This window comes from Lasioglossum baleicum, chromosome 4 (assembly GCF_051020765.1).
Source record: "Lasioglossum baleicum chromosome 4, iyLasBale1, whole genome shotgun sequence".
Lineage (NCBI taxonomy): Eukaryota > Metazoa > Arthropoda > Insecta > Hymenoptera > Halictidae > Lasioglossum > Lasioglossum baleicum.
In genome coordinates, this window is record NC_134932.1 from 3,172,412 (window position 1) to 3,195,666 (window position 23,255).

General features: G+C 25.6%; 3 pseudogenes; 2 read left to right on the top strand and 1 right to left on the bottom strand.

Annotated features, from left to right (window-relative positions):
- Positions 1-14,208: 14,208 nt before the first annotated feature.
- LOC143208474 (cytochrome c oxidase subunit 2 pseudogene) lies at positions 14,209-15,901 on the top strand (annotated as a pseudogene).
- LOC143208029 (cytochrome c oxidase subunit 3-like) lies at positions 15,895-16,712 on the top strand (annotated as a pseudogene).
- Positions 16,713-21,460: 4,748 nt separating this feature from the next.
- Positions 21,461-22,078, bottom strand: LOC143208475 (NADH-ubiquinone oxidoreductase chain 5-like; annotated as a pseudogene).
- Positions 22,079-23,255: the final 1,177 nt, after the last annotated feature.

Below are 23,255 nucleotides of genomic sequence, written 5' to 3' on the forward strand. Positions count from 1 at the left end.
TACAGTTCTACTATAACGGGCATATGGTCTGACTCGATTCTTTCTTCTACTGTTAGTTTCTTGATATTTTCAGTCGTCTCTGCGTTCGCTATTACATAGTCTATCACCGTGCTTCCTCTTGGGCCGACATACGTGAATTCTCCTGCCTCATCTCCTTCCGTGTTACCATTTAGTATGTTCCACCCTCTCTCCTCCGTTAATTCCAATAATAGTTTGCCTTCCGAATTTATCTTTTTGTCTTTAGAATTCCTTGTCTTGTTTTTTTCTCCGAATTGGTAGATATTACCTTCCCGGCCTGTTCTCGCATTGAAATCCCCTCCCACTATCAATTTTCCTTCCTCTATTTCCCTTATCCCCCGTTGTATTTCTTCCTTTGTGCTTCCCATATCTTTGCTATATACTGTTATTATTCTCCATCTTTCGTCTTCTATCCTTATTCTTCTCTCTTCTCCAAAGTTTAATTCTTTTCCTGTTTCCTCTTCTTGTATGCTTTTCCTTAGGCCGGTAATAATTCCTCCGCTCGCTCTACCTTTCTTGTTTTCTCTGGTTGCATATTTACAATTCCAATTAAATTCGTGTGGTAAGATTCCTTTTATTTTTTCCCATTGTTTTTCTTCTATCCATGTCTCTATTAGTCCAATAAAATCCCATTGCTTAACAAAATCCCAAAAATTCTTATCTTTATTTGTTAGACCAGCTATATTCCAGAATCCTATTTTAACTGTACTATACTCGTATTTGGCTTTTGTTTTCTCCTTATTTACATCATTTGATCTGATTTCCTTAGCCACTTCACCTTGGTTGTAAATTGTCATGTGCATTCCGGGTGTGGACGTGTTCATGTTTGTCTGCCCTGGCTCGATGTTCTCCCGTTGTTTAGAGATTCCTCGTGTGCTGTCTGCTCCAGAATTTTTTTTCTTCGACTCCTGTTTCGTCTTCTTTCCAGTGAAAAAATTTTTCTCCGATTTGCAGTTTTTTGTAGCCTATTTTAACTTTCTCTCCTTTATTTTTTTCTGTTCTTGCTATTTCGTAGATTTCTCTCTGAATTTCTCTCTCCCTTTTAGTTAGATCGTTCTCTATATAGATTTTTTTACCTTTGAGTTTATTTTTCTTCAGCATTATCATCTTTTTCTGTTGCCAGTTCTTTGCTTTCGCTAACAGTATGTTTTCTCCTTGGTTCTTCTTTATCCAGGATGCATCTTCTATTTCTACCTCCTCTTGTAATTCGTCCTTTATTAACTTCTCCGCTGTTTGCTTTGGGGTTGCCTCTATTTTCAGGTCTTCCCCTTTAATTATTATGTTGTTTTTTCTCACTCTTTTTTCTCTCTCCTCTTCACCTTTTTCTATTCTTTTTATTCTTTCCAGCAGATCTTGATGTTCTTTTTCCTTCGATTCCAAGCCTTTTATTCTTTCTTCTATTTCTCTTTTTTCTTTTTCCCATTCTGCTTGTCTACGGATCCAATCTTCTTTTAGGTTTTTCAATTCTTGTTTTATCTCACTGTTCTCTTGTTTTATTTCCATTGTGTCTTTCTTTATTGATTTTATTAATTCAGTTAATTCTTCCATATTTTTGTCTTTGTCTTCTGCCGCGGTACACGTATCTCTCTCTTCTTTGGTTCCTTCCCCCTCTTTTTCTTTCTTAGGTGGTGATCTTCCTATCTTTCTTTGTTTTTGGAAGTTTTCTAATATTTCCTTTTCTGCCTTTTCTCTCTCTCTATCCCCCTCTCTTTTTCTTTTGAAAGATTCCTCTATACTTCCCACGCTCCCAGCTCTTTGACGTCCTAGCTGTACCGCCAACGTTGGTCTTCCTTTCTTTCTTAGTTTATCGTTGTTGTTTTTATCTGTGGAGCTCATTAGCAGGTGCTATTTTTAGTTATCCTAAATCTTTTCCGGCTACCCACCTTATCGACCGATCGATGCCTTATCGGTCAATATTTCTACTCCTCTTGATCCTCTCACCTGGCTCCACCTATTATCTCGCTGCTTAATTGCTTGTCACACGTCACTATACCGACTGTTTCTTACTTGCCACGTGTTATGGAGAGGTTTTTCCTCCTATTTCTGCCTAAACGTTGTTTCTCCTTACTTTCTCTTACATCTGGCTCCTTCCCTTGATGCTTCCGCCTCCTCTACCTTTGCTCTCTGATTTTTCTCCGTTAGTTTTCCCACTTAAAACTCCAAAAAATCGCTTAACACTCTAACACACGTCTTTACTCTCTCAGTGCCTCCTGGCGCCCCCCCCTCTAATAATTAATAAATATTAATTTTAAACTTTCTTTTTATAACCTCCTACTTTTCACTATTAATTTTTATAAAATTTATTTTTAATATTTCCTCTAATAATTATTATTATTAATTTTATAAAAATTTTCTTTTAAATTTTCTCCTCCCTCCCAAATTAATTTTATATTAAATTTATTTTTAATTAGCCCCTCTACTTTAATTATTAATAAATATTAATTTTATATAAAATATTTTAGTTTAATTTTCTTTAATCTAATTTTATATAAAATTTTAAAAATTAACCTTTCTATTTTAATTATTAATATCAATTTTTATATAAAATTTATTTTTAATAATTATTATAATAATTAAAATACCAATTTTATATAATTTTTCTTTTAATTTAACCTTTCAATATTTAATTTTATACTAAATTTATTTTTAATTAACCTCTACTTTAATTATTAATAATATTTTGTATAAAAATTTTATTTAACCCTAATTTTCTTTTATTTTATTATTAATAAATATTAATTTCAAATAAACTTACTTTTAACCCCCCTCTATTTTAGTTATTAATAAATTTATTTTTAATAAATTATATATATATATATATATATATATATATATTGTGACGTTGCAACCTTTGCGACGTCCCTTCTCCGTTAATTCCGCGCATATTTGAGAGCGATAAGGGACCGGACCGCCCTCTAACGGGACACGTTACCGATACAGGATTCGAGAGCGCTCCTCTAAGAGATTCCGATATTATCGAGGACCTCCTAATGACATCTGTCGCGCGTGCCGAGAACGGCAAGTTTCAGGGCCGTATATGGAACGCGCAGAAGGAACCACCGATCGTCCGAATTGTCACGGGAAATGAACAATCGCCCCAAGGCCAGGAAGCTCCCGACGGAAAAGCGAATGGCCGTTTCGAGAAATTAGAGCTTGGTGCGAGGACACTCGGCCAACAAACCGGAGGCGCCGCCAGGACAGAAGCTCTCTTAAACATCTCGTCCAAGGTGACGCACTGGAAGACCTGACGCCGTCTCGCCCCGGCAAGGGAGAGCTACCCCGGGGTCGGTGCCCTCGTAGCCAAGAAGAGGAAGCCCCTCCGCTGGTCAAGTCGAGCGATAGGCTCCTTGACCAATTTCGTGATTGCCCGGGGCCCTAGGGCGCGAAGAGGGAACGCTCCTGTGCCGCAGAGTTACGCCGTGGAAACACGCCATAGGCAATTCGGAAAAGCGGTCGAGTGGGGGGAACCGAGTTCGATCCGCTAGATTGCCGAAAATCGATGGATCACTGTCGCGCTGGCTCTCGTTATCGCATGTCGTGCGTTCTGCACTCGCGTTGCGAACTAATTGTAACTTAGCGTCGGGAAACCGAGAAGTGCCCGTTGGAGGTTTTCGTGGTGTCTAGGATGAAGTCCACCTACGCTCCGGCCGTGCCTCACGCTCTATCGAGAGCAGTTCCGAAAAAGGGCATCGAAAACGAGAAACGGTAAGCCGCACTTGTGATCCATTCGGTATTTCGTTGCGCGACGGCTCGACCTTCGTCGCGAGAGGACGAATGCTTCCCATTCCGTCCTCGATAATTCGCTCGCGTTCGTTTCGGGAATGCTTTGAGATTTCGAGATTATTTTGAGAGTTTTCGTCTCTAAATTACGTGCGAAAGAGTGTCCTAAGAGGAGTCGCGTTTCGTGAGAGTAAATCTTTTCGGTCTCTTCGTGTTTCTCGAATCCTGTGTCTCTCGCCGAACATCGTAGGGTTTTCGTCGGCGTTCGATCGCGTAATTGTTAGCGTACGCGTCGGGGCGAATCACGGGCGGAAGTCATCGCGACAGTCTCGCAGTTCGCCGGTCATCTGCGCCTCGCGTTTCCGAAGTTCGTTGCGAACGGAACGACGATCATTGTCAGCGGTATCGTTGCGAGCGAAATCGGTAGGACAACCGCGCGGCGAACGGCCATCTTTTCGCTATCTTGTACGAAGAGCGCGGGCTCTCGGGTCGCGGCCACGTGGCCGCTGATTTTGTAAATCAACGACTGCTACAATAAATAGCTCGAGACCATATCGTAGTCGAATTATTCGATTCCCTGTGAGATCCGTCCTGCCGAGAGGGCTGTCCTAGTCACCCCGTGTTCGAACCATCTGGCCCAGTCGCGACGTCGTTTTCGATCCGCGTATCTCGAAGATTCGACTCTCGACCTCGGCTTCTCCGAGCTCGAGCCTTGTTCCGCGTTTCGTGTGGCATCCTTGCGGTGCCTGGCGCCCGAACCTTTCGTTTGTCGTGAGGAAATCGTCGAATCCTCGAGTCTCGTTTGTCTCGGGCGGACCGCGTGTACTCGGCTTGCACGCGGCCTGGTCTCAGCGCCTGCAAGGCCCGAAGTTGACCGGCTTCCGCGAGTCAAGCCGCTCGTCGGAAAAAGGTTAACGTGACAATATATATATTAATTTTATACCAAAATTTTATTTTAATTTAATTTTTTTTATTTTTATTTTAATATTAATTTTATATAAAAATTTTCTTTAATTTAATTTTTCTTAATTTTTGTTATTAAAATAAATATCTCCTCTAATAATTTAAAGATTAATTTTATAATTTTATATTTACCTCCTTTACTTTTAAATATTAATTTTCACAAAATTTATTTTTAACCAACCCTTCTATTTTAATTATTAATAATATTTTATGTAAAATTTTATTTAAATTTAATTTTTTTAATTCTATTATTAATAAATATTAGCCCTAAATAAATTTAATTATTAATAAATATTAATTTCCCCTCTAATAATTAATAAATATTAATTTTAAACTTTCTTTTTATAACCTCCTACTTTTCAATATTAATTTTTATAAAATTTATTTTTAATATTTCCTCTAATAATTATTATTATTAATTTTATAAAAATTTTCTTTTAAATTTTCTCCTCCCTCCCAAATTAATTTTATATTAAATTTATTTTTAATTAGCCCCTCTACTTTAATTATTAATAAATATTAATTTTATATAAAATATTTTAGTTTAATTTTCTTTAATCTAATTTTATATAAAATTTTAAAAATTAACCTTTCTATTTTAATTATTAATATCAATTTTTATATAAAATTTATTTTTAATAAATATTATAATAATTAAAATACTTTATATAATTTTTCTTTTAATTTAATCTTTCAATATTTAATTTTATACTAAATTTATTTTTAATTAACCTCTATTTTAATTATTAATAATATTTTATATAAAAATTTTATTTAACCCTAATTTTCCTTTATTTTATTATTAATAAGTATTAATTTCAAATAAACTTACTTTTAACCCCCCTCTATTTTAGTTATTAATAAATATTAATTTTAAATAAATTTATTTTTAATAAATTTCTTTATATATATATATTAATTTTATATTAAAATTTTATTTTAATTTAATTTTTTTTGTTTTTATTTTAATATCACTTTTATATAAAAATTTTTCTTTAATTTAATTTTTCTTAATTTTTGTTATTAAAATAAATATCTCCTCTAATAATTTAAAGATTAATTTTATAATTTTATATTTAACTCCTTTACTTTTAAATATTAATTTTCACAAAATTTATTTTTAACCAACCCTTCTATTTTAATTATTAATAATATTTAATGTAAAATTTAATTTAAATTTAATTTTTTTAATTCTATTATTAATAAATATTAACCCTAAATAAATTTAATTCCCCCTTTTTACTTTAATTATTAATAAATATTAATTTCCCCTCTAATAATTAATAAATATTAATTTTAAACTTTCTTTTTATAACCTCCTACTTTTCAATATTAATTTTTATAAAATTTATTTTTAATATTTCCTCTAATAATTATTATTATTAATTTTATAAAAATTTTCTTTTAAATTTTCTCCTCCCCCCCCCAAATTAATTTTATATTAAATTTATTTTTAATTAACCCCTCTACTTTAATTATTAATAAATATTTTGTATAAAAATTTTCCTTTATTTTATTATTAATAAATATTAATTTTTAATAATATTTTTAATACCTACTCTATTCAATTATTAATAAATATTAATTTTAAATAAATTTATTCTTAATAAATTTCTATAATAATTAATAAATATTAATTTTATATTAAAATTTTATTTTAATTTAATTTTTTTTGTTTTTATTTTAATTTTAGATAAAAAATTGCTTTTATTTAATTTTTTTTATTTTTATTATTAAAAAATATCTCATTTAATAATTAATAAATATTAATTTTATAATTTTCTATTTACCCCCTCTAATTTTCAATATTAATTTTTACAAAATTTATTTTTAACTAATCCCTCTATTTAAATTATTAATAATATTTTTTATAAAATTTTATTTAAATTTAATTTTTTTTAATTCTATTATTAATAAATATTAACCCTAAATAAATTTAATTCCCCCTTTTTTACTTTAATTATTAATAAATATTAATTTCCCCTCTAATAATTAATAAATATTAATTTTAAACTTTCTTTTTATAACCTCCTACTTTTCAATATTAATTTTTATAAAATTTATTTTTAATATTTCCTCTAATAATTATTATTATTAATTTTATAAAAATTTTCTTTTAAATTTTCTCCTCCCTACCAAATTAATTTTATATTAAATTTATTTTTAATTAGCCCCTCTACTTTAATTATTAATAAATATTAATTTTATATAAAATATTTTAGTTTAATTTTCTTTAATCTAATTTTATATAAAATTTTAAAAATTAACCTTTCTGTTTTAATTATTAATATCAATTTTTATATAAAATTTATTTTTAATAAATATTATAATAATTAAAATACTTTATATAATTTTTCTTTTAATTTAATCTTTCAATATTTAATTTTATACTAAATTTATTTTTAATTAGCCTCTACTTTAATTATTAATAATATTTTGTATAAAAATTTTATTTAACCCTGATTTTCCTTTATTTTATTATTAATAAATATTAATTTCAAATAAACTTACTTTTAACCCCCTCTATTTTAGTTATTAATAAATATTAATTTTAAATAAATTTATTTTTAATAAATTTCTTTATATATATATATATATATATATATATTAATTTTATATTAAAATTTTATTTTAATTTAATTTTTTTTGTTTTTATTTTAATATTAATTTTACATAAAAATTTTTCTTTAATTTAATTTTTCTTAATTTTTGTTATTAAAATAAATAATCTCCTCTAATAATTTAAAGAGATTAATTTTATAATTTTATATTTACCTCCTTTACTTTTAAATATTAATTTTCACAAAATTTATTTTTAACCAACCCTTCTATTTTAATTATTAATAATATTTTATGTAAAATTTTATTTAAATTTAATTTTTTTAATTCTATTATTAATAAATATTAGTCCTAAATAAATTTAATTATTAATAAATATTAATTTCCCCTCTAATAATTAATAAATATTAATTTTAAACTTTCTTTTTATAACCTCCTACTTTTCACTATTAATTTTTATAAAATTTATTTTTAATATTTCCTCTAATAATTATTATTATTAATTTTATAAAAATTTTCTTTTAAATTTTCTCCTCCCTCCCAAATTAATTTTATATTAAATTTATTTTTAATTAGCCCCTCTACTTTAATTATTAATAAATATTAATTTTATATAAAATATTTTAGTTTAATTTTCTTTAATCTAATTTTATATAAAATTTTAAAAATTAACCTTTCTATTTTAATTATTAATATCAATTTTTATATAAAATTTATTTTTAATAAATATTATAATAATTAAAATACCAATTTTATATAATTTTTCTTTTAATTTAATCTTTCAATATTTAATTTTATACTAAATTTATTTTTAATTAACCTCTACTTTAATTATTAATAATATTTTATATAAAAATTTTATTTAACCCTAATTTTCCTTTATTTTATTATTAATAAGTATTAATTTCAAATAAACTTACTTTTAACCCCCCCTCTATTTTAGTTATTAATAAATATTAATTTTAAATAAATTTATTTTTAATAAATTTCTTTATATTTATATATATATATATATATATATATATATTAATTTTATATTAAAATTTTATTTTAATTTAATTTTTTTTATTTTTATTTTAATTTTAGGTAAAAAATTGCTTTAATTTAATTTTTTTTTATTTTTATTATTAAAACAAATATCTCATTTAATAATTAATAAATATTAATTTTATAATTCTTTTATTTACCCCCCCTCTACTTTCCAATGTTAATTTTTATAAAATTTATTATTAATTAACTCCTTCACTTTAACTAATAATAAAATATTAATTTTAAATAAAATTTTTTTAATTTATTTAATTATCTTTATTATTAATAAAATTAATTTTATAAAAAATTCTTTTTAATTTAATATTATATTTTAATTATAAACAATATTTATTTTTCATAAAATTTATTTATAATAAATAAAATTTCTACTCTAATTAATTAATAAATATTTACTTATAAAAATTTCTTTAATATAACTTTTTATTATTAATAAATTTTAATTTATATAAATTTAATTTTAACTATTTCTATTTTAATTATTGATACTAAATAAAATTTATTTTAATAAATTCTAACAAAGTACAAAAAACTATTTAAATTTAATTTTACCTTAAAATAATTATTAATAAATATTAATTTTATATAAAATTCAATTTTAATTAATTCTTAATTATTCAAGATATTAAATTTACTTATAACTTATTTTAAATTTTTTTCTCATAAATTTATAAACATAAATTTTAAAAAATTTTAATTTAACTTTCTTTACTTTTATTATTAATAAATATCAATCTTACACAAATTTTATTTTTAATTATTATTATATTATTAATAAATATTAATTTTATAATTTACCTTAAATTAAATATTTACCATTCAATATTATAAATTTAAAATTATCACTTATATAAATAAGCTAAATTTAAGCTTTTAGGTTCATACCCTAAATATAGAAAAAAAATCTTTTATATAAGTAAAATGCCTGAATAAAGGATTATTTTGATGTAATAAATATGTGATATTAAACACTTTTACTAAAATTTATATTTTTTAATTCATTTAAACCCTTAAAACTCAAAATTTTAAATGCTATATACACTTAAATATATACAGGGTGTCTCAAAATTAGGTCCGGAGCCGAAAATGGGAGGTTCCTGAGATCATTTCAAGCGACATTTTCCTTTGAAAAAATGTCGTCCGCGGCTTCGTTAACGAGTTATTAACGAAAAACACGGACCAATCAGAGCGCGAGCTAGACGCGTGCAGCCCGGCGCGCCGGCAGCCGAGTGTCGGTGGCACGCCGCGATGTCGTAACGAACAAAAGTTTCTCGATGATGTGAATCCTCGCCAATTTCGATAAGCTTTGGATATGTTGTCAATACCATGATTCTGAACAACATTTCCCTTTACAGTTTCTGTCGATCGGCTTTAGTTTACGACATTATTGTAAAAATTTGTAATTGTAAATCGATCGATGTACTATTTCCTATCCGATTTCGATAATCTTTGGATATGTTGTCAATACCATAATTCTGAACAACATTTCCCTTTACAGTTTCTGTCGATCGGCTTTAGTTTACGATATTATTGTAAAAATTTATAATTGTAAATCGATCGATGTACTATTTCCTATCCGATTTCGATAATTTTTGGATATGTTGTCAATACCATGATTCTGAACAACATTTCCCTTTACAGTTTCTGCCGATCGGCTTTAGTTTACGATATTATTGTAAAAATTTGTAATTGTAAATCAATCGATGTACTATTTCCTGTCCGATTTCGATAAGCTTTGGATATGTTGTCAAGACCATGATTCTGAACAACATTTCCCTTGACGGTTTTTGTCGATCGGCTTTAGTTTACGATATTATTGTAAAAATTTGTAATTGTAAATCGATCGATGTACATACTATTTCCTCGCCGATGTCGATGAGCTTCATTTCAAAGGAAAAAGATATTTAAAACATCGAATTTATAACATATTTCAAAGTCATCGAAATCGGTGAGGACCCACATCATCGGCAACTTTACCCGAACGATAGAAGAAGCACAAACTTATTGAATCAAAAACTCACTTATTCAGCCGTAAATCCATTTGACTACCACATACAACCACCACACTTTTACATAATTGTTGAACTCGTAGCACACTTTTATAACTCGTATCGATATCGAACGAAATTACTTACTCCGACGCGGAAAGAGTTCGATGCTCTTCGCGATGCCGCGCGAAACTGTGCTCTCCCAGCGTACAATGTATTCGATGAAGGCGTCGTTTAAAACAAATGAAATCGTTCCCAAGGAGATATTGATTTTTCGAGAATCATATGATTCTCGAAAACACCGATTCGAAGATTATGTAAAAGTGTGGTGGTTTTATGTGGTAGTCAAATGGATTTACGGCTGAATAAGTGAGTTTTTAATTCAATAAGTTTGTGCTTCTTCTATCGTTCGGGTAAAGTTGCCGATGATGTGGGTCCTCACCGATTTCGATGACTTTGAAATATGTTATAAATTCGATGTTTTAAATATCTTTTTCCTTTGAAATGAAGCTCATCGACATCGGCGAGGAAATAGTATGTACATCGATCGATTTACAATTACAAATTTTTACAATAATATCGTAAACTAAAGCCGATCGACAGAAACTGTAAAGGGAAATGTTGTTCAGAATCATGGTATTGATAACATATCCAAAGCTTATCGAAATTGGCGAGGATTCACATCATCGAGAAACTTTTGTTCGTTACGACATCGCGGCGTGCCACCGACACTCGGCTGCCGGCGCGCCGGGCTGCACGCGTCTAGCTCGCGCTCTGATTGGTCCGTGTTTTTCGTTAATAACTCGTTAACGAAGCCGCGGACGACATTTTTTCAAAGGAAAATGTCGCTTGAAATGATCTCAGGAACCTCCCATTTTCGGCTCCGGACCTAATTTTGAGACACCCTGTATATATATATATATATATATATATATATTATTAATTTCAAAATTAAATAAATATTATTATTAATTATAAATTAACTTAATAATTTATTTATTATTGATAATTATATCTATTTTATCAATAAATACCCCTAATTTATTCCTTATATGAATATTTCTAGAAATTTCATCAATATCATTTGTAATTTACTTAAATATTAACTCAATTAAAATTTATAGAATTTTATATTTTCTTATTTCTAGAATTTCATCAATTTTAATTATATTTTCAATTTTAAACTTATCTTATATATCCCCCATTAATTATTTATTAATTTTTAGACTTTGAATGAAACTAGGAATATTCCCCTTAAATAACTGAATAAATTTTATAATAAAAAATATTAATTATATTTCCTTAATCCCTTTACTTACTATTATAAAAATTATCCCAATATTAATTTTTATCTATTTTATTAAATTTAATTTTTATATTATAAATATTTTAATAATTATAACATTACCCCCTATTATTTTTAGATTCAATACCTCATCTTACCCAATATTATTAAATTATTCATCTATATATAATATACCCTTAATAATTATTTTTAGATTCTTTAATATTTCACTAATAATACATTACTTAATTATATATATAATGATTACATTATACGTAATATTAATATTAAATTCATCCTCTGTATATTATAAAAATTCATTAAATTTAAATATTTCTAAAAATAATTTTTTTAATTTATTAATATTTATTTACGCTCAATTACCCCCTTTTTCAACATTTATTATAAAATGAAATTTAATTAATTATGTTATAAAATTAAATAATAACTTAATTTTTATTATAATTTTATTAATTTTATATAGATTAATAATAACTTTTAATTATTTAAATTTTAATAATTACAATTATTATTTAAATTTTATAAAAATTAATCATAAAATTAATTTAAAAAAAAAAATTAATTATTATTCAATTTTCAATTTAATATTTATTAATTTTTTAATAATTTTTTCTTATATTCTTATAGATTAATAATTTATATATATATATATATATTATGTTTAAATTTGCAATTTAATATTTTAAATTAAACTATATAAATAAGATTTTAAGTTAATTAAACTTAAAACCTTCAAAGTTTTATATATATATACTAATTATTAAATAATTATTTAAATCTTAATATCTTACTAATATTATATATATATATAATATTAGAAAAATTAATTCCATTTATAAATTTACAATTTACTCCTTTAAATCAGGCATAATATTTATTTCAAAAAATGATTTTATTCCACTAACCATAAAAATATTGGAATACTTTATTTTATCTTTGCTATATGAGCTGGAATAATTGGAGCTTCCCTAAGAATAATTATTCGAATAGAATTAAGTGCTCCAGGAAAATGAATTAATAATGATCAAATTTATAATACTATTATTACTTCTCATGCATTTATTATAATTTTTTTTATAGTAATACCTTTTATAATTGGAGGATTTGGAAATTGATTAATTCCACTAATAATTGGGGCCCCAGATATGGCATTCCCTCGAATAAATAATATAAGATTTTGATTACTTATTCCATCATTATTTATATTATTAATAAGAAGGATTATAGCGTCAGGTTCAGGTACTGGTTGAACTATTTACCCTCCATTATCAACCTCAACATTTCATCCATCTATCTCTATAGATTGTACAATTTTTTCATTACATATAGCAGGTATTTCATCTATTATAGGAGCTATTAATTTTATTGTATCAATTATATTAATAAAAAATATTTCTATTAATTATGATCAAATTCCTTTATTCCCATGATCAGTAAAAATTACTGCTATTTTATTATTATTATCTTTACCCATCCTAGCAGGAGCTATCACTATACTTCTTACTGACCGAAATTTAAATACATCATTTTTTGACCCCTCAGGAGGAGGAGACCCTATTTTATACCAACATTTATTTTGATTTTTTGGACACCCAGAAGTATATATTTTAATTTTACCTGGGTTCGGATTAATTTCACATATTATTTTTAATGAAAGAGGGAAAAAAGAAATTTTTGGAAACTTAGGTATAATTTACGCCATATTAGGGATTGGATTTTTAGGATTTATTGTTTGAGCTCATCATATATTTACTGTAGGGATAGATGTAGATACACGTGCATACTTTACATCTGCCACAATAATTATTGCTATCCCCACAGGAATTAAAGTATTTAGATGACTTACCACATATTGTGGGTCAAAAATTATTTTAACCCCTTCTATTATTTGATCTCTTGGATTTATTTTTCTATTCACCATAGGAGGATTAACAGGAATTATATTATCAAACTCTTCAATTGATATTATACTTCATGATACTTATTATGTAATTGGACATTTCCACTATGTTTTATCTATAGGAGCAGTATTTGCCATTATTGCTAGATTAATTCATTGATACCCAATTTTTACTGGATTAACTTTAAATAAAAAAATATTAAACATTCAATTTATTATAATATTTTCAGGAGTAAATTTAACTTTTTTTCCTCAACATTTTTTAGGTTTAATAGGAATACCACGACGATACTCAGATTACCCTGATGCATATTATTGTTGAAATATTATTTCATCAATTGGATCATTAATTTCCTTTAATAGAATAATTATATTAATTTATATTATTCTAGAAAGTTTAATTTCAAAACGTATAATTATATTTAAATATTATCAATCATCATTAGAATGACTTCAAAATTACCCACCATTATATCATTCATATAATGAGTTACCTATTATTATAATTAAATTTTAATATGGCAGAATAGTGCGATGAAATTAAGATTCATTTAAAAAATTTTTAATTTTTATTAAAATTTAATACTTTATTTTATTTATTAATAAATTAACCTATCACTATTTTAATTAATACCTAAACTATTTTATAAAATTAATTTATTATTGGTTTATAAACCATACACTTATTTATTTAAATAATATAAAATATTGCTACATGAAATATATATTCCTTTCAAGACCCCAACTCCCCATTTGCAGATAACCTATATTATTTTTATAATTTTACTATAATTATTTTAATAATAATTACTATATCTACTTTATATATATTAATTTTTATTTTAAATAATAAATTTTTAAATTTAAAACTATTAAAAAATCATAATATTGAAATTTTATGAACTATCACCCCCATAATTATATTATTAATTATTTCTATCCCTTCATTAAAAACTTTATATTTTATTGATGAATTATGAAACCCTACTTATTTTACTATTAAATCTATTGGTCACCAATGATACTGAAGTTATGAATATCCTGAATTTTCTAACATTATTTTTGACTCTTACATAATTAAATCTATTGAAACTTTAAATCAATTTCGATTATTAGATGTTGATAATCGAATTATTATCCCATTCAAAACCCCAATTCGCCTCTTAGTAACTTCTATAGATGTAATTCACTCATGAACAATTCCTTCTTTAGGGATTAAAATAGATGCATCCCCCGGACGAATTAACCAAATATCTTTAATTTCTTTACGACCTGGTTTATATTTTGGTCAATGTTCAGAAATTTGTGGAGCATACCATAGATTTATGCCTATTGTAATTGAAAGAACTAACTTTAAAAATTTTATCAATTGAACTAATAAAATAATTTAAAGAATTAGTTAAAAAATAACATTAAATTGTCATTTTAAAATTATTATATAATAATACTCTTTCATTAGATGTCTGAAAGAAAGAAATGGTCTCTTAAACCAAAATATAGTAATTTATCAACTACTTCTAATGATTATATATATATATATATATATGTATTCTTTTATCCCTCAAATAAGACCCATAAACTGAACCTTCCTACTAATTTATACTTTAATAATTATTTATATTTATATGTCAATGTTATATTTTACCCCCATATTAAATTATTATAATAAATCTTATTTAAAAAAATATCCTAAAATTAAAAAAAAAATAACATTTTAAAATTAATAATATGATATTAAATTTGTTTTCAATTTTTGACCCTTCAACAAATAATTTTATATCTTTAAATTGATTAGCTATATTTACCCCTTTATTTTTATTTAATTGATCTTATTGACTTTACCCTTCACGATTAAGAACATTTTGATTTTTAATATATAATATAATTTTTCAAGAATTTATTAAACTTACAAAAAAAAAAATTGCTTCTAATATTATTATTTTTTTAACAATTATAATATTAATAATAATATTAAATTTATTAAGATTAATACCATATATTTTTACTCCTTCCAGGCATCTCTCTATCAACCTTTCATTATCTTTAACATTATGAACAAGATTTATATTATATGGATGAATAATTAATACTAATAAAATATTTATTCATTTACTCCCAATAAACACCCCCAATATATTAATAATTTTTATAATTATAATTGAAACTGTTAGAAATTTTATTCGCCCATGAACTCTAGCTATTCGACTATCTGCAAATATATTAGCAGGACATCTTCTTTTATCACTATTAGGGTCTACTTTAGAATCAATACCTTATATAATTTTATTATTTTTAATTCAAAATTTATTAGTTATTTTAGAAATTTCTGTATCCATTATTCAAGCTTATGTATTTGCAATTTTAACCTTACTTTATTTTAATGAATCTAATTAATGAAAATTTCTCATAATCATCCTTTCCACATAGTTACAATTAGTCCTTGACCATTAATATCTTCTTGAAGAATTTTAAATATTTTATTAAGTATAATTTACTGATTCAATTCTAAAAATTTTTACTTAACACTATTCAATCTTATAATTTTATTTATAATTTTATTTCAATGATGACGAGATGTAATTCGTGAAAGAACTATACAAGGATGTCATTCATTAAATATTTTAAAACTATTAAAATTTGGTATAATTTTATTTATTATTTCAGAATTATTTTTTTTTATCTCTTTTTTTTGAACTTACTTACATTGTGCTATTGCCCCAAATATTGAAATTGGTATAATATGACCCCCTAAAAATATTATTATATTTAACCCTTATGACATCCCTTTATTAAATTCTATTATTTTAATTTCATCTGGTTTTACAATTACATGGAGTCACAATTTATTAACCAATAACAAAAATAATTCCATTACTCCTCTTACCCTAACCATTATTTTAGGGACTTATTTTTCATTTATTCAAATAATTGAATATTCAGAAGCCCCATTTACATTTAATGATAGAATTTTTGGATCAATTTTTTTTATAACTACTGGATTTCATGGACTTCATGTAATATTAGGAATTATATTTTTAATAACAAGCTTAATTCGTATAAATATAAATCATTTTTCTAAAATCCATCATTTTAATTTTGAAGCTGCAACTTGATATTGACATTTTGTAGATATTATTTGACTTATTTTATATATCTTAATTTATTGATGAATATATTAATATATATATATATATATATATATATATATATATATATATATATATAGTATAAAAAATATATTTAATTTCCAATTAAAAGATTTAATTAAAAATATATATATAATTTATAATATAATTTTAATAATTTCTATTTCATTTATTATTTCAATAATAATTATTTTAATTAATTTTTTACTTTCAAAAACATTAAAAAAAGATCGTGAAAAAATTACACCATTTGAATGTGGATTTGACCCTATTACTAGAGCACGTCTACCTTTTTCTATCCATTTTTATATTATAACTTTAATATTTTTAATTTTTGATGTAGAAATTATTTTAATTCTTCCTATTTTAAATTTATTAAATAATCTTTCATTAACATCAATCTACACTTTATTCATTTTTTTAATAATTTTAATTATTAGACTTTGAATCGAATGATTTTGTAATTTACTTAAATGAATTTATTAAATTATATAAAGTAAAATTTACATTTAATTTCGACTTAAACTTAGGGTATCTATTACCATATATAAATTAAGGATATTAGTTAAAATATAACATTAAAATTGCATTTTAAAATTAATAATTATTATATCTTAATTGAAACCAAATCTTAGGTAAATTATTGTTAATAATTATTTTGAAATTTACATTTCCAATTAAAGAAATATATAGGTTAAGAACTTCTAATTCTTAAAAAAATTTTTAAATTTGTATTTCTTTAATTTATATAGTTTAATAAAAACATTATATTTTCAATATAAAATTAATTATAAATTTATAAATTTATTTAAAAATTTTTAATTATCTTAATATTTTCAATATTAAACTTTTTTTAAGCTATTTAAATAATAATTTACTTTATTAATTAACAATAAATAAATTAATATAATTATATATAATTTTATTAATTTTATTATATGTATATTAAAAAATCATTTATTTATTAAAGGGTATATTTTTTGTAAATACAATATTTTATTATAACTAACCCCTAAAATCTTATCTAACTTCTTTTCATTAAATTTATCATACAATAATATAAAATTTAAAAAATTTAAATAAATAATATTATATATATATATATAGAATAAAATATATTTATAATAAAATTTAAATAATAAAAATTTATTTTTATTTTACGTCTATAATGATAACTAAAAGAAATTCTTCATCTACATAAATAAAATATTATTAATATAAATTTTTCATATGCAGTAATTATATAAACATAATAATTAAATAATTTTATATATAAATAACCTAAAATAATTACAATAAATATTATAAATAATTTACAAAAAAAAAATTATATAAATTCTATCTCCTATAAATTGATAATTAAATACCCTTAAATAATTATTATAAATTAATTTAATAATTCGTACAGAATAATTTAATGTAAAAATTGTCGAAATTATTAAAATATAAATTATTAACTTATTTGTGCCCCTTACTCTCATAAATTCTAAAATTAAATCTTTTGAATAAAACCCTGAAATAAAAGGAAATCCTCTTAAATTTAGTAAAGTAAATATAAAAATTATTCTTTTTACAGGAGTTATAAATATTACCCCACTAAACTTCCGTAAATTTTGATTATTTAAAGTTGAATGAATAAACCCTCCCACACACATAAATATTAATGATTTAAAAAATGCATGAATTAATAAATGACAAAATCCTAAATCTACTATGCCCATCCCTAAAACTCTTATTATAAACCCTAATTGTCTCAATGTTGATAATGCAATAATTTTTTTTAAATTATATTCATAATTTGCTATTAACCCTGCCATAAATATTGTTACGCTAGAAATAATAATAATGTATCGAGAAGAGAGAAGAATAAGGATAGAAGACGAAAGATGGAGAATAATAACAGTATATAGCAAAGATATGGGAAGCACAAAGGAAGAAATACAACGGGGGATAAGGGAAATAGAGGAAGGAAAATTGATAGTGGGAGGGGATTTCAATGCGAGAACAGGCCGGGAAGGTAATATCTACCAATTCGGAGAAAAAACAAGACAAGGAATTCTAAAGACAAAAAGATAAATTCGGAAGGCAAACTATTATTGGAATTAACGGAGGAGAGAGGGTGGAACATACTAAATGGTAACACGGAAGGAGATGAGGCAGGAGAATTCACGTATGTCGGCCCAAGAGGAAGCACGGTGATAGACTATGTAATAGCGAACGCAGAGACGACTGAAAATATCAAGAAACTAACAGTAGAAGAAAGAATCGAGTCAGACCATATGCCCGTTATAGTAGAACTGTACAAGAAAATGGAAAGACAAAAAGAGCAAAGCGAAAAAAGCAATAGAATAAAGAGTGTCTGGACAGAAGATAGCATACGGGAGTTCCAAAAGGAACTAGAAAAAAGAAACTTTAACAAGTCACACATTGACGACATGGTCGAAGAATTAACAGATAGTATAAATAAAGCAGTGCAGAGAAAAGTAATCCAGATAAAGAAATGGAGAATAGGAAGCTTTAAATGGTGGAACGCGGAATGTACAAATAAGAAAAGGGAGGCGAGAAAAGCCCTGAGAAAATGGAAGAAAGGAAATGGTGAAAAAGAAAATTACCAGGAAAAGAAAAGGGAATTCAAGAAAGTATGCGAAGAAAGAAAAAGAGAACTACAGGAGAACATGGAGAAAGAGATAAGCCAGATCAAAGACGAGAATCAAATCTGGGATTTCATAAACAAAGAAAGAAGAAAGAGAATAGGAATCACAGAAAAAATAGGAATGGAGGAATGGAAAGAATACTTTAAAGAGTTATTAGAAGGGGAAGATGACTACAACAGAAAAGAAAAGGAGGAAGAAGAAATCGAGACTAGCAGAGAGGAGGAAATAACAGAACTAGAAGTAAGGGATCAAATAAAGAAATTGAAAAAGAAAAAGGCAGCCGGAGAGGATAGAATTGAAAACGAAGCCTGGATTTTCGGAAATGCAAAAATAATAAGAAGGCTAACAGAAATTTTCAATGAGGTATGGAAAGGTAAAGGGTTTCCAGAGAGATGGAAAGAAGGGGTGATTTCACCCATTTTTAAGAAGGGTGACAGAGAGAAAATAAGTAATTATCGAGGAATAACAATTCTCAACACTGCTTACAAGATATACGCAATGGTCTTAGAGAAACGACTAAAGGACGAATTGGAAATGAAGAATATAATCCCTGACACCCAAGCAGGTTTTAGAAGCGGTAGATCAACAATAGACAACATTTTTATTCTAAATTACATAGTAAACAGGGAGATACAGACCAAAGGAGGGAAATTGTATACATGCTTTATAGATTTGAGTGCAGCCTTCGATAAAATAAATAGAGAAAAATTAAAGAAAACTATGGAAAAACAAGACATCAGTAGACGGCTAAGGATAAGAATCGGAGAAATCTATGAGGAAACAAGGAACATAGTAAGAATCAACGGACAAACGACATCAAAATTCTGGACAACAAAGGGTGTAAGACAAGGTTGCCCACTGAGTCCGACTCTATTTAACTTGTACATAGCGGACCTAGAAGAGACAATGAGGAAAAACCAAGCGGGAGGTATTGTAATACGGAGAGAAAAAATTTGGACGTTAGCGTATGCTGACGATATGGCGTTACTAGCGAAAGACCCTCAAGATCTGAAAGATATGATAAAAAGAGTCGCAAAATACTTCGATGACAAAGAACTACAGCTGAATACGGATAAAACCAAAATTATGATATTCCATAAAGGGAGGGGGAAGAAGAAAAAAGAGGAATGGGAATACCAAGGACAAAAACTAGAGGAAGTGAAGGAGTTTAAATATCTAGGATACCATTTCCAGAAAAACGGAAGCAGCGAAGCACATGTAAGAGAAACAACGAAAAAAGCAAGAATAGCTATGGCACAAGTATGGGGAATAGGTCAAAGAAAGTTTAGAAACAACTATGAGAGGCGAATGAAGATGTTTAACAGTTTAGTTAAAAGTATTTTACTGTACGCTTCAGAGATATGGGGATGGATGGAGGCTGAGAAAATGGAAAAAATACAGGAGAAGTATATACGCTGGACCTTAGGACTAGATTTTAACACACCTGCATATCTAATACTAGAAGAAACAAAAACGGACAAAATAAGAATAGAAGCAGGAAGAAGAGCATTAAGATACGAGGAGAAAACCAAAAGTCAGAGTAGCAACGCAATTATAAGAGAAAGTTGGAAAGAGATAGACAGGAAACAAGAAAAGAGGAAGTCAAAATGGGAAAAAACAAGAGACTCATATTATTTCAACAAAGGAATAGACATGGAAACAATGGAAGCGGAAAGAAGAGAAGGTAAAAAGTACGAAGAATTTCTGATACAAACCGATAGAGCGGAGCAGTTACAATGGCAATATGACAAAATAACAGAAAGCAGATACAACAAACAGTATAGAGAAATCAGGGAGGCTCAGATGGCTGGATACCTATGCAAAGCATACGAGGGCAGAGACCAAAGAATGATTGCCAGATTCAGATGTGGGAATGAGGAACAGAACAACAAGTACTGGACTAAGGAGAAGGATAGAGTCTGCAGACTATGTAAAGAGAAGCCAGAGACCCTAATCCACATGGTAAGAGAATGTAAGGAGCTGAAAAGAGTAGACATAGGAGTGCGAGGAATTCTGAAAGGAGACAAAGAGGGCACAGAGTGGATGAGGAGAGTTTTAGAAAAAAGGAAGAATAAGTTAGAAAATATTCAAATAAACATACACTGACACAAACACACATGTACCCCCCATTTTAAGGCCGAAAGGCAAACAAAATAAATCTATTTACTACTAATAATAATGTATCTCTTTACCCCTATTAATAAAAATTTATTATAACGAATTAATAAATAAACCCCTGCAGTAACTAAAGTAGAAGAATGAACTAAAGAAGAAATAGGAGTAGGAGCAGTCATAGCAGCAGGTAATCAACTAGAAAATGGTATTTGAGCTCTTTTAGTAATAATTGAAATTAATATACAAAATATTATAATAAATCTTAAATTATATAATATTAAATTTCATGAGCCTAAGTAAGATCTTATTCTAATTAATAATAATAACCCCACATCTCCTAAACGATTACAAAGAATTGTTAATATTCCAGAATTATAAGCTTTTACATTTTGGTAATAAATTACTAAACAATATGAAATTAATCCTAACCCATCCCAACCTAATAAAATACTTAAGATATTAGGCCTTATAATTATTAAACATATTGAAATAATAAATAAAATTAATAAAAATTTAAATCGATTAATGTAAATATCTCCTTCTATATAATCTATACTATAAATTATAATAAAAAAAGAAATAATTAAAACCACTCTTATATATAATAACCCTATATAATCTAAATAAATTATATAATTAAATCTTATCCTCCTATTTATAAAAATTATTCACTCTAACACTAATATTAATTTATATAAATATATATATATCCCTATTAATATAATCAATACCCCTATTAATAATATGAATACCCCATAGATAATTAAACTAAACATAATTTAAAGTTAATAAACATCTTTGAATTCACAATTCAATATTTTCTGTTAAACTATTTAAATAAAAAAAAACCAAATTTAAAAATATTAGATTTAATGGAAATCAATGTAAAATTAATACAATATAATCAATTATTTTTCTTCTATTAATCCTTAAATAATAATTTATTTCCCCATGTTGCAAATAACAAAATAAATATAAAGAATAAATAACTCCTAAAAAACAAAATAATGTTATTAAAAACATTATATATTCCATTCATATTATTAACCCAATTAATAATATAATCTCCCCAATTAAATTTAATGATAAAGGAGCTGATATATTAGAAATACATATTAAAAATCATATTAATCTTATTTTAGGTATAAAATTTATTAACCCCTTATTAACAAGCATTAATCGTCTATTAGTTTCCCGATAACAAATATTAACTAAAAAAAATAATCTTGAAGAACACACTCCATGAGCTACTATAATAAGATAACCTCCCACCACTCTAATTTTAAATAAAGTTAATATACTCCTAATTAATACCCCTATATGGACAACTGATGAATAAGCTACTAAAATTTTTATATCTATTTGACGTAAACATACTCCACTTAAAATTACTCTCCCTAATAATCTTATAATAATAATATAAAATTTTAATTTTATAAATAAAGGCATAAAAATTATTATTATCTGTAATAACCCATAAGTTCCTAACTTTAATAAAATAGAAGCTAAAATTATAGAACCAAATACAGGAGCTTCTACATGAGCCTTTAATAACCATCCATGTAATATATAAATTGGAATTTTAACAAAAAAAGTGCCTATTATAAAAATAAAAAAATATTCATTTATTAAAAAATATTTTAATTCTATTAATATTATTAAATCAACTATTAAATTATAAATAACTATAAATAAAAAAATTAAAAAAGGTAAAGAAAAAAATAAAGTGTAAAATATTATGTAATAAGCAGCTTCCACCCGTTTCTCCCCTCTACCTCACTTAATAATAAAATAAAAAATTATAATTAATCTAACTTCAAACATAAAATAAAATAAAAA